This window comes from Marmota marmota, unplaced genomic scaffold (genome assembly GCF_001458135.2).
Source record: "Marmota marmota marmota unplaced genomic scaffold, marMar, whole genome shotgun sequence".
NCBI lineage: Eukaryota > Metazoa > Chordata > Mammalia > Rodentia > Sciuridae > Marmota > Marmota marmota.
Genome location: NW_026000057.1, coordinates 39,959,167 through 39,971,684, shown reverse-complemented (window position 1 = coordinate 39,971,684; position 12,518 = coordinate 39,959,167). Strand labels below are relative to the sequence as shown.

Sequence of the window (12,518 nt, the reverse complement as noted above, 5' to 3'; positions counted from 1 at the left end):
AGGTGGGAGGGAAAGGGAGAGAGAAGGGAAATTGCATGGAAATGGAAGGAGACCCTCAGGGTTATACAGTGGAGGGGGTAGAGAGAGAGGAGGGGAGGGGAGGGGAGAGGTGGGGAGGGGGGATGGTGGAGGATGGGAAAGGCAGCGGAGCACAACAGACACTAGTATGGCAATATGTAAATCAATGGATGTGTAACTGAGGTGATTCTGCAATCTGTGTATGGGGTGAAGGTGGGAGTTCATAACCCACTTGAATCAAAGTGTGGAATATGATATGTCAAGAAATTTGTAATGTTTTGAACAACCAACAATAAAAAATTTAAAAAAAATTGCTTTATTGAAACCCAATCAGAAATGTGATAGTGTTATAAGATGAGGCCTTTAGGAGGTGATTAGATTATGATGGGAAGGAAGGGTCTTCGTAAACAGGATTAGTCCCTGTATGAAATAGGTCCCAGAGAGCTGTGTGGTCCCTTGCACCATGTAAGGACACAGCAAGAAGTCCAAAGTCTGAAACCCTAAAGACAGCCATAACCTGAATCTGACTACACTGGCATCCTGATCTTGAACTTCCAGCCTCCAGAACCATGAAAAGTACATTTCTGTTGTTTTAAGCTATGGCGTTTTGTTATAGTGGCACAGACAGACTAAGATGTGAAGAACTCATCAAGTAGAGAACATCAATAAAAAGAAAGGACTAGGGATAGTGGCGCAGGCCTATAATCCCAGGGGCTTGGGAGGCTGAGGCAGGATTGGGAGTTCAAAGCCAGTCTCAGCAATTTAGTGAGGCCCTAAGCAACTCAGCAAGACCCTGTCTCAAAATAAAAATTAAAAATGGATGAGGATGTGGCTCAGTGGTTAAGTGCCCCTGGGTTCAATCTGTAGAACCAAAAGCAAAACCAAAAATATATAGAATAATGAAATAGAATGAAAAAACTAGAGATACATAAATCCACATACATATAGATAATTAATGTTATAAGACCAAAGTACTTCATAAGGATAGTTTCTCTTCTCTCCCTTTCCTTCCCTCTTTCTTCCTTCATCTCTTTCTTTCTTTCTGTCAACAAGTAATGCTGAAATAACTGGATAGAAGATACCAGTTTTATGAAAGAAAACGAATCTTGACTCACTTAAACACTATGCCAAAAATTAATTTAAATTGATCAAAAACTTAAATAAAAATTAAAAAGTAGAATTTCTAGAAGAAAATATTTGGGGCAAAGAGTTCTTAGGACACACAAAAAGTTATTATATATAAAATAAAAAGTTGATGAATTTTATTTAAAAATCTGCTTTTCAAAATATAATAAAGCAAGGTATACATAGGAGAAATAAGAAACAATTTAGCTACTTTATTTAGGAAATCTGAGGATGAGAATATCCTATAATACAGCAATTCTATTCTAGAAAAACTCTTGGGAGTTTGTATGAGTTAAAAGTCAACTTAAAAGATATAGCTCAAGGGAAAAAAAATTTAGCCAAATTTCTCACATTTTCTGTGTTTACAACTATATAAGTACAATGAAAGCTGATTTCAGAGTAGGGACTGGAAGACTTTGTTTTATACAAGATTCCATTGAATTAAATAAATAATATTTATTATTGATTTATTTTCTTAAAAAATAGATCAAAACAGAGGCAAAGTAAATTATCTTTAAAGCTAAGGATCTGGAATCAGTACTTCCTTATAAAGGTGATAATCTATAATTTAAATTTATCATTTTAACAAAAATTTTCAGTTTTAAAGCACGCCCGGTATTTCTTCAGATTATACTAGTACTTAAGGGAAACAAAATGATTTAGATAGTCCCATGGAGATTTTTGGGTAGTGGGATTTATTCTATGTACTCAAAGTAGGTTTTTCATTAACAAAATTGATTGGGGGAGGGAGGCGACACTCAGTTATTTTCAATCTGAAAGAATGCCAACAGGAAGCTTCTGTAGCATTAGAGGATTCTGTCTCTGAGCCTAGACTAGACTGGTGGGTTTTAAAAGAATATTTTCTTTGAAGGGGTGAAAACCTTTCTCAAGTACACAAATAAATTCTGTGCACCCTCAATACCCAAAACAAGAAGTAGAGCTATGTGGAGGCCCATGGCTAAGCTTACTTAGACTTGTCCATGAAAAATGGCTCTAGAGGAACTTCAGAAAATTCTTGGGCTGCACAGAGTACATTTTGGAAGCCCATGAACTGAAAAATAGCTCCAGAGCCCCTCCAGCACTGCAGAATCCACAGAATTTACTGCAGAATCCACACAATTTAGGAAAGAACTTGTATCCCACCCTCCCAACCCTACCCTTTGCTTAAAAAACAAAAACAAAAAACCCCACAACATTGGTAATGGAATCTTCCTATTTCTTCCCAGTCCTTCTCTCAATTTTCTGACCTTCTGTCACTACTTTTCCGGGCCCATAACTTTGAATTTCTGGGGGTCTTTAAGTATGTCTTAGACAAAATCTTATTGGTCTGTATGTGAGAGTGTGTTGTGTGGTTTTTCTCAATTGGCACTCAAAGTCTCCTTCTTTGACTTTCCCCGCTTCTAACTTCCAATTTATAATGTGCATGACTCAACTAGACTTTGAAAGGAATGGTGAAATAAGCTAATGGCTTAAAGATGCCCTACTTTCCTCGTGTGCACGTTAGCCTGACATGGGTGCCTGAACGGGGAGACACTTTCTTCCATGCTCTACTGAGCACAGAGGTCAGCAAGGGCCCTCAGGATTAGTCTGTCCCTGATTACTCCTGCCTTGGGCCCTAGGCCATTATGGATATTTTATGACTACCCTTGCAGTGTACCTTGTACCATCTCTTCTGCTAGAACTTGCTGTCAGAAAAAGAGATCTTGGTGGAAGAGCAGACATACCCAATGTGAAAACCATGTCAGTCTTTCCAAGGGCAAAATGACCTGGTTTGTCCTTGTTACATAAATGGCTTCAGTTTAGTTAGGAAGTTCTTGAAACCCTCGTCATGGGGATGCACATCAGTGATACAGTTTGGATTACTGAAAGGGAACAGGCCCTTAGTTTTCTTATGGGATAGAGTCCCTCATGTCAGCTGTGTTAAGCAGTGGGGTTCCCTGGGATTAAATGAAGTGAAGATGACCAAGAAGCCCAGTAACACCACTATTAAGAACACTTCACCCTATGATGCATGCAGCATGTTGAAAATACTGCTCATTTTTGCCTATTTACATATATACATATACATATATGTGCTTTATTAATAGGCTTTATTTCATTTATTTTATTTTTATTAGTAGGCTATATTTATTTACTTTGGGTACTGAAGATTAAACCCAGAGGGGCTTTACTGCTGAGCCACATCCCCAGCCCTTTTTAAGTTTCTTAGGTCCTAAATTGCTGAGGCCGACCTTAAACTCGGTGATCCTTCTGTCTCACCCTCCTGTGCCACCACACCCAGCAGTAGGTTTTATTTTTGAGCAGTGTTAGATTTGTAGGAAAAATAGTAGAAAGTACAAAGAGAGGGATCTGAGGGAATAAGTACGTCGGCTTCCTGACCCTTTCTCATGTGAGTCTCCTACCCGCAGTCCTCATGACCATGATATCTGGAAGCAATGATGCAGTCCCTAATGATGAGCCTCCCAGGCACAGAGCAGGTGGAGGAGGGTGGAGAATGAATCCAGAGAGGCATGGGGAAGTTCTCTCGTACACTGTGGAGATCTGGATGGGGCAAGAACATTCTCCTCGTTCCGTTTGACTACCTTATATTTGAGATAATAGCACATTCATCCTCCTCATTACTTCTTGGAAAGACTTTTTTATTTGTTCTTTTTAGTCATACATGACAGTAGAATATATTTTGACACACATACATGGAGTATAACTTCCCAGTCTTGTAGTTGTACATGATGTGTAGTTACACTGGTTGTTTATTCATAAATGAACACAGGAAAGTTATGTCCAATTCATTCTACTGTCTTTCCTATTCCCATGCCCCTTTTCTTTCTCCCAATCCCCCATGTCCAATGCACTCCCCTGATGCCCAGGCTATTGTGTCAGCATCTGCCTATCAGAGAGAACATTTGGCCTTTGGTTTTTTAGAATTGGCTTATTTCACTCTGCATGATATTTTCTGGTTCCATCCATTTGCCAGTAGGCAAATGCCATAGTTTCATTGTTCTTTATGGCTGAGTAATATTCCATTGTGTATATGTACCACATTTTCTTTATCCCTTCATCTATTGAAGGGCATCTAGGTTGGTTCCATAGCTTAGCTATTGTGAATTGAGCTGCTATGAACAATGATGTGTCACTAGAGTATGCTGATTTTAAGTCCTTTGGATATATGCCAAACAGTGGGATAACAGGGTCAAATGGTGGTTCCAGTCCAAGTTTTCTGAGGAATCTCCATGCTGCTTTTGGAAAGACTTTTTAACAAGGTTTGTTTGTTTTGTTAAGCAAATATTACTATAAAGTAGAAGACCCAAGATCACTGCACTTGGAAGAAGTAATAGGCCACCAGTGATCAACTGGCCATTTTTCAGCTCTTACTAGCTCAGTCTCTGAGCTGGCTGCAGGAGCCTCGCTCCCTCCCTATGGTGCTAGGGAAACCTTGCAGAGAACACAGTTCAGTAAGGGGCTGCCCGAATCAGGACAGTGCAGTCACGGTCTCCTCAGGAGTGATTATCTCTGCAAATATACCTCCATGCCTCCATCCCCAGTTCTAGGGTGGGATGGAACTTAAGTTCTGGAAAAAATCAAAATCAGGACTTCAGCAGGAAAGGCCGGGAGACTGCTGGGCAGACCATCAATACATCTTACAACTGTCAGAGGAAAGGCAAGTTATTCTAAGGACAAACAGCCCGTGGGGAAAAGGCAGAGCTGCAAGCAGGGACGGTCCTGCCACGAATGACTTAGCAAGGAATCATTTCTGAAGGAGCCTCCTGCAAGCCACACAGCGGACTGCAGCCTTTGTACACCTGCACGGTCAGCTGCAGATCTTGAGTATGAAAGATAATGACATCGATTTGTGCAGGGAACAGAATAACTGAGATCCAAAACCCACCAGCACACATGTGCCATTTTGCCTTTTAATCAATCTAATTCTCATATCATAAGAACTAGTTTCACCAGTGGATATTAGAATGCGTGCTAGAGGCCAGGTGTGGTGATGCATGCCTATAATCTCAGGGACTTGGGAGGCTGAGGCAGGAGGAACGCCAGCTCCAGGCCAACCTAGACAACTTAGAGAGACCCTGTCTCAAAATGAAAAGGGCTGGGGGTGTAGCTCAGTGGTAGAGCACCTCTGGGTTGCAAAACTAGGATAAATTGTTCACTCTGAAATGGGAACATGACACCACATTTCTGGTGGTCCTCCATCCCCCTACGTCAGAATTATTTGTGGAGCAATAATATATATATATATGATGGAAATATCAAAAACACAAAAACAAAGCATGATACAATTGAAATGTATCCATATTTGTTTGACTTTGTATGTTTCTACGTTGTGTGAGTCTTTTGATGGAAATTAAAAAGAAATGTTGGGTGTTGCACACCTGTAATCCCAGCCATTCAGAAGGCTGAGGCAGAAGGATCACGAGTTCAAAGCCAGCCTCAGCAATTTAGCAAGGCCCTGTCTGTAAATAAAATATTAAAAAGGGCTGGGGATGTGACTCAGTGGTGAAGTGCCTCTGGGTTTAATCCCTGGTACCAAAAAAAAAAAAAAATTTCCTCTGCAAACATTGTACAGAATGGTAGTGGTTCTCAGTTCTGGTTGTACATCAGAGTCACCTTTGTTAAACCTTGAAAATTCTGGGTGCCTGGATATCATCTCAGGCCTAAAGAATAGGAATCTACAAAGATAGACAGGCTTGTGGAGAAGTTTTTGTTTGGTTTGTACTGCTCCACAAATAATTCTGACGTAGGGGGATGGGGGACCACCAGAAATGTGGTGTCATGTTCCCATTTCAGAGTGAACAATTTATCCTAGTTTTGCTTCCTGACATGGTTGGGTCCACACATCCTGGGATCCTGGCTGCTCTGCTTATCTCCTAGGAGACCTCAGATAAATAAGTTAATCTCTTCAAGACTCAGTTACCTCATCTCTAAAGTCATGGTAATAGTGAGACTGACCTCATCCCGTATCAGGAGAAATCAGTGAGATAATACAAATAGAGCATCCAGCACTATTTGGCCCCTGGTAAACATTCAAGGAGAGGTTAATATTAACCAGCTATGCAACCACATGCTGCTCTTCACATATTTATAGCAAAATAATAATAGTCATATGAACATATTTCTTATGATGTTAAGTTCCACAATAATGTGGAAATAAATTTTACAAATTCAGAAGGTTTTTTTCTTACATATTTTTATATTTGTTAACTCAAAAGCAATGCTTGTGATGGAGACATCAGCTTAGTGAAATGATAATATGGTGAGCATGACATAAAAGAGAATAAAACATGTCGTCCACTTTACACTTGGGTTCATTCTAAATACTGGAAAGTTCTTTTTTTGATCTCAAAGTAGTGATGCAATTTATTAACTAGCAGTGAATGAATGAAGAACTTTTATGACAATTTTCATTTATGATTACAGCAGAAGTCTGAATTGTTTGCTTTTGTGTTCTGAGTTGATACTGTTATTTTTTTCTCTCTCTCCCTCTTTTTTTGTACCGGGGATTGAAAGCAGGGGCTCATTACCACTGAACTACATCCAAGCCCTCTTTATTGTTTTTATTTTGAAACAGGGTCTTGCTAAGTTTTTTAGGGACTCACTAAGTTGCTGACGCTGGTCTTGAACTTGCAATTCTCCTGCTTCGGCCTCCCAAGCCACTGAGATTACAGATGCATGCCACCATGCCCTACAAAGTAGGAGTCATGATGCAAATGTGATTTTCCTAAGAAGTTTGGTGTTAGTTATGAAAAGCAAAATGTGGTCAATTTCTTTTCTACAGAATTCTGTTTCAAACTCTTCTTAAACACCTTAATACTAAGCTCGGCATTTCTACCTGTACCACAGCTCTGACCCGGCTGTAGAAGAAAACCTCAAGGACAGGATAGTACAGCAAGGCTATTAGAATCATTGTATTTCTGAACCTGAAAACATGGAAGAGTCTGAGCTGGGACCTGAGGCCATGGGGACAAGCTGTTCTAAAAGAGCTGTGCCCTTTGATAAAGGAAGGACTAACTTCTAGTCACTCCAAAAGGAGAAAGCTGGCGGATAAATACCCAAATTCACCTCTGTCTTCTCTCCTCCAGTCAAACCTAATTTGTCAGCTTCCTGGAATAAGCACAGAATTGTGTAGAGTGGATCTGGAAGAACAAAGCAAGGCTACAGAGCAAATTCATAGTTATGGAATGCTTGCTGCTTTGAGACATTCTGCTAAAAGAGGGGAAGACATCATTTCACATTCTAAGATACAGATCCTGCCCCCATGGATCTTGTGGAGTAGAGGTAGGATACACCATATACATTAATAACTAAAATGCAAACACACATCTCTAGGAATGATTCAGATGAAATGGCATGGGATTATCAGAGAAAAGAGGGAGGAGCTAGGTGATGGTGAGCAATGGATGAACAAAGACTTCTCTGGGAAAACAGATTGGGAATTTATATTGGGATTTAGAAGCTAGGAAGAATTGAGGTATATGGAGATAGAATTTTAGGCAGAGAAACTAGTATGGAAGTGAGAATTCTGAGGTCAGAGTTTCAAAGAAGCCAAGGTGTGAGAAGGGAAATATTGATAATTAAAGGTATAAATGTAGGCTACGTCTTGGGCCACAGTTCCGTATTGTTAACTTCTAGAAGACAGGAGGTGAATTCATCTTAAACATGGTGATTGGATTGTAACGCTTCTATAAGGAAAGACAGACTCATTTAAATTTTTTTAACATAATCTACTAAGCAAAATGGACAACTTTAACCCAGAACTATTTTCTCACCGAATTTACATGGAGGGAGACTTTTGCATTACCAAAGTATTTGCTGACTACATTTAAAAAAAAAAAATTAGATTAAATGAAGAGTAATACTAAACTCTTCTGTGAAACTGAACAATATTATATGGTACCATGAAGGAAAACCTGGGTTATAAATTTGATCTTCAGTTGGAGCAAATTTTGTTGTACCCTAATTACCTCTCAAAACATCAGAGTAAAATCTACGCAGTTAGATAAAGGGGGCAAAAACAGCATGGATGATTTTTTTCTTTTTTACTTTGGTGGGGTTGTGAGGGATGGGTATGGTATAGCAAATTGTAGTGGAAACAATCTTAGCTTTGGATCAAAAGCCACAAGGCCTTAAATTCCAGTCCCATCAATGTGTGGTCTGGGGCAGTGCCAGGAGCTGGCAGAAAACACCATATTTCATAAGCCAACCATTGATGAATGTGGCCTTTTCTTTATGTGGCACAAAAAGTTAACCCCTTCTTAAGCTGGTGTCACAATTCCAGCAGCAAAGTAGATTTTACTAGTTTGTGCATTTGCATATTTTCATTAGACAAATGCTTGAGTCACATCTCTAAATGTGCTTGGACATGATTTTTCCCAGCATAGATCCCATCATTCTAAATGAGGTTTGTACTTCCCAAGTTTGCTGAAGTTCTCTGGCTTATGCCAAAGTGTGAAACACAGCAAAACAAAACCAATTTCCAAGTATGAGATAAAATCCGAGGTTAGCAGTCTTGAATGGCCAGGGAGGTCCCAGTACTCAATTTTTGTGCATGTAAGCCTTTTTGGCCTGGGTGTGCACCACAATTGATATTTTCTTAAGCTGCCAGTCTAATTAGTTTGTTAGCTCCCCTTTTCCTAAAAGATGAATGCCGAAGGTTGGGAAAAAGGTCACCCTGTGCCTGCATCAGAGGAAGCTGCTGAGCAAAACAAGCCTCCCTAGGGATTGGCAGACCTGGCTAAATGAAATTTTAAAATTAGGGGGGAATAAAGGCCATGCATTCAAATCAATAAAGTAATTGCACACCTTTTAACATCAGTGCATTCATAAATTAGTTTGCAGTTTATTTTTATTTAAAACAATAAGGATAAATTCTAGAAACAGAAAGTTGCTTTTAACAGTTTGCTACTAAGCTAATCTTTCTGCCAAATAAGTAAGTATTTTAGAAATAGAGGGCTGGGGGGATGTAGTTCAGTGGTAGAGTGCTTGCTTAGCATATGTGAGGGCATGAGTTCAATCTTCAGTATTGCAAAAATAAATAAATAAACAAACAAATAAATAAATAATAAAAGAGTAGTTAGCATTTCTCAATTTACAAAGAGAAGACTAGATTTCAAAAAATAGCTTCTCAAAATGTTCAATTTGGGTCTGAAAAGCTTTGAGAGAGTAATGATGAGGACAAGGATGCTAGCTAACATTTCTTGATCATGGATTTTGTTTAATCATTCTAGTGTCCCCCTAAGGTATTTATTATCATCCCTGTCTTATTGATAGGAAAGAAGGTTTATGAACATTAAAGTAACCTGTAAAAGTCATGGCTGAAAGAGTGGGAGCCAGAGTTATGACTCAGGTCACCCAGACAGACTGCATACTCTGTTCTCAATTGAGAGGTGATGCCTGGGCCAAATCTGTTCCAGATAATCCTGGCTCTCTAAGAAACTCTGCATTTTGCAGCACTGTTCCTTAAACTTTTATTGCCAGCACTTCTTTTCAAGAGATGTTACTACTAAATTACAATGGTACTATTTTCCAAGAGCTGGAAGAAGCATGAGCTAATCGAGTGTTCCTCTGTTGCACATTCTGCACAACCCAGGCAAGAGCAGACTCTCCAAAGCATGACTGCTTTGTACCAAGTAGTTACAGAGAGTGCCTTGCTTGTGATTCCCAATAGACAGACCACTTCCCTGCTGAGAGTGATTAGGTCAGGAAATATGTTTGCAAAGGAGTCCTGCATGTGAGGAGGGCAGCTGTGGACACTCTGGCATTTTCTATAGTTAGTTCATAGTCAACTGTCGGCTCAAATGACTTCTCGTTCTTGAACAGAGGTGCCAGCTGGCAGGTTCAGCAGCTCATTTTGCTTCCCATTTGCTCCCTCATTTTCAGCATCTCATCTGGTTTCTTCCTTCTGGGTTCCTAGAAGGGGGTCATTGTCACTGACCTATAAAGTGGCTCTGCCTAAAGCACGCCTCATCTTCTAGTCCAGCAGAGTATTGTAAGATCTGAAACTTTTCCAAACTCTAAATCACTTATTATTAGTTCTTCAGACAATGTGTATATATAACCAGAGTCTGAACAGCAAGGCAGCCTGGAAAATGGAGTGCCGCAGTAAGTAGTGAGTACTCACGCCTGGGCTCTGTCCATCTGATAGTCATTTACCTACTTTGGCTTCTGCTGCTTCATTCGAAAGACAAGGGATGAGCAGAACACCATAGCTCTCCCGTATTATAGGAAAGTCCTAGCATTACCATATTAGTAATAATAACAATACCAAATATTTTTTGAGCACTTACCTTTTTCCAGACACTGCTAAGTGCATTTTTTCCTTATCTCATTTAATCTTCACAAGAACCTTTTATGGTAGGTATTAACATTAGCATTATCCTACTTTTCAATTAGGGAAAATGAAGTCGAGGGAGGTTGAATAACTTGCTAATGTTACTCAATAGTAAGTGGTTTCCATTAATGTTCCAGGCATGATTTGGTTTGATTGTGTTTCTCAGAGTTCATGTGTTAGAAATTTAATCCCCAATGCAGCAATATTGAGAGCCCCCATGAATGGATTACTGCTGCTATCTCTGGAGTGAATTCCTGATAAGTTCTTTCCCCTCTGCTTTTTCTCTGATCCAGGTGATGCCTTCTCATCCTGTCAAATACAGCAGGAAGGCCCTCAAGAAATGCAGTCCCTCACCTTGGACCTCCCAGCTGTCAGACCCATGAGTCAGATCAACTTCTAATACATATGCATTACCCAGGCTCTGATATTATGTTAAGGCAGCACTAAATGAATAAATCACGAGTCAGATTTTTATCTCCCTAGCCCCCTCATTTCCCTTGAAGGTAGGCAAGACCATCTAAATTTCTGTAGTTGGTGAAAGGTAAACTTAATTTTTTTTTTTTTTTACAAGAGCACAAGTCCATCTTTATTTGTTCTCCATTAGTTTAAATCCTTGAGGGGTACAGCATCACGTGGGTTCTGTGTCCAATGGCCTTAGCAGGAAGGTTGCTTCATAATTTGGCCCAAACCATGCCGTTGTTTCCGTGGCACGAGTTACCTTTCCCCAGATGACTCTGGTTTTGTTTGGTTTGCCACCCGGAGTCATTGTGTTGTTTTGCTTTGAACACACACACATATCTATTGCCCAAGCAGAACTCAGTTTCATCTCTGGCATAAACACCTTCAATTTTTAGAAGAGCTGTGTGCTCCCTTTGGTTTCGGAGACTCCGCTTATAGCCAGCAAAAATGGCTTTGCACCACAGCCTTCCAGACATATCTGCCTTTTGAAGTCCTGTTCCCAGCAGGCCTCCACAGGCCAAGATGGCGGAAACAGCCGTGATATGTCATTCTGAGTAGGCGTTTGAAAAGTCTATGTGGGACATCTGCCCCAGTTCTTTTTTCAGCCACCATAAGTGTTTCAGATACTGATGTCAGCTTTGTCAGCTTGAGTTCTGGAATGGGGACAATGCAGGGTAGAGACCCCAGCCAATCTACCTTGGACATGCAGTGTGCACAAGAAGTAAATCTTTGCCTGTTTGGTGGTGGTTTATTACTGCAGCATGACTTTGGACACCAGGTATTACTGACTCTAAACCCCAAAAAAACAACCTCTGTTGTGGACTAAATTGTGTCATTCTCTTCTCTAGGTTTCATCTGTTGAAGCCCTAATCCCCAGTAACTCAGAATATGACTGTATTTGGAGACAGGGAGATTAAATTAAAACAAGACAGTTAGGGTAGGCCCTAATCCAATCTGACTAATACCCTTATACAAAGAGGAAATTTGGTCAGACAAAGAGACACCAAGGGTCACCTTCACAGAGGAAAGGCCAAAGGCCAAAAATAGACCTGCTAATACCTTGATCTTGAAATTCTCTGCTCCAAAACTATGAGAAGATAAATTTTCTGTTGTTTAAGTCACCCTTTCCGTGGTATTCCATTATGGAACCTGTAGCAAACTAATGTAACCACTATCCATTTCCTTCTAGAAAAGATATCACTTACTAGCCAGGCAAAGTTATGCCCTCTTGCAGTCCCAACTACAAAAGAGGCTGGGCAGGAGGCTTGTAACTTTGAGGCCAGCTTGGGTAACTTAGCCAGACCCTGTCTCAAAATAAAAAAGTCTAGTGATGTAGTTTGGTGGTAGAGCACAGCTGGGTTAAATCCCTGTATCCATCTCCACCAAAAAACAAACAAATAAATAAATAAATAAATAAAAAACAAAGATATCACTAATTACTGAGTCATTAAGACCCTAAAATATAGATTTCAAATGTAACTCACACTATGATCTATAGACTTTTCTATAAACTTTTTTTTTTTTTAAATAAGAGATTTACCCAGAAACTTTACCAAGTACTGCTAACTTTATCTGGTATCAG

General features: G+C 39.9%; 1 pseudogene; it reads right to left on the bottom strand.

The window, feature by feature from the left end:
- Window positions 1–11,024: 11,024 nt before the first annotated feature.
- LOC107141221 lies at window positions 11,025–11,619 on the bottom strand (annotated as a pseudogene).
- Window positions 11,620–12,518: the final 899 nt, after the last annotated feature.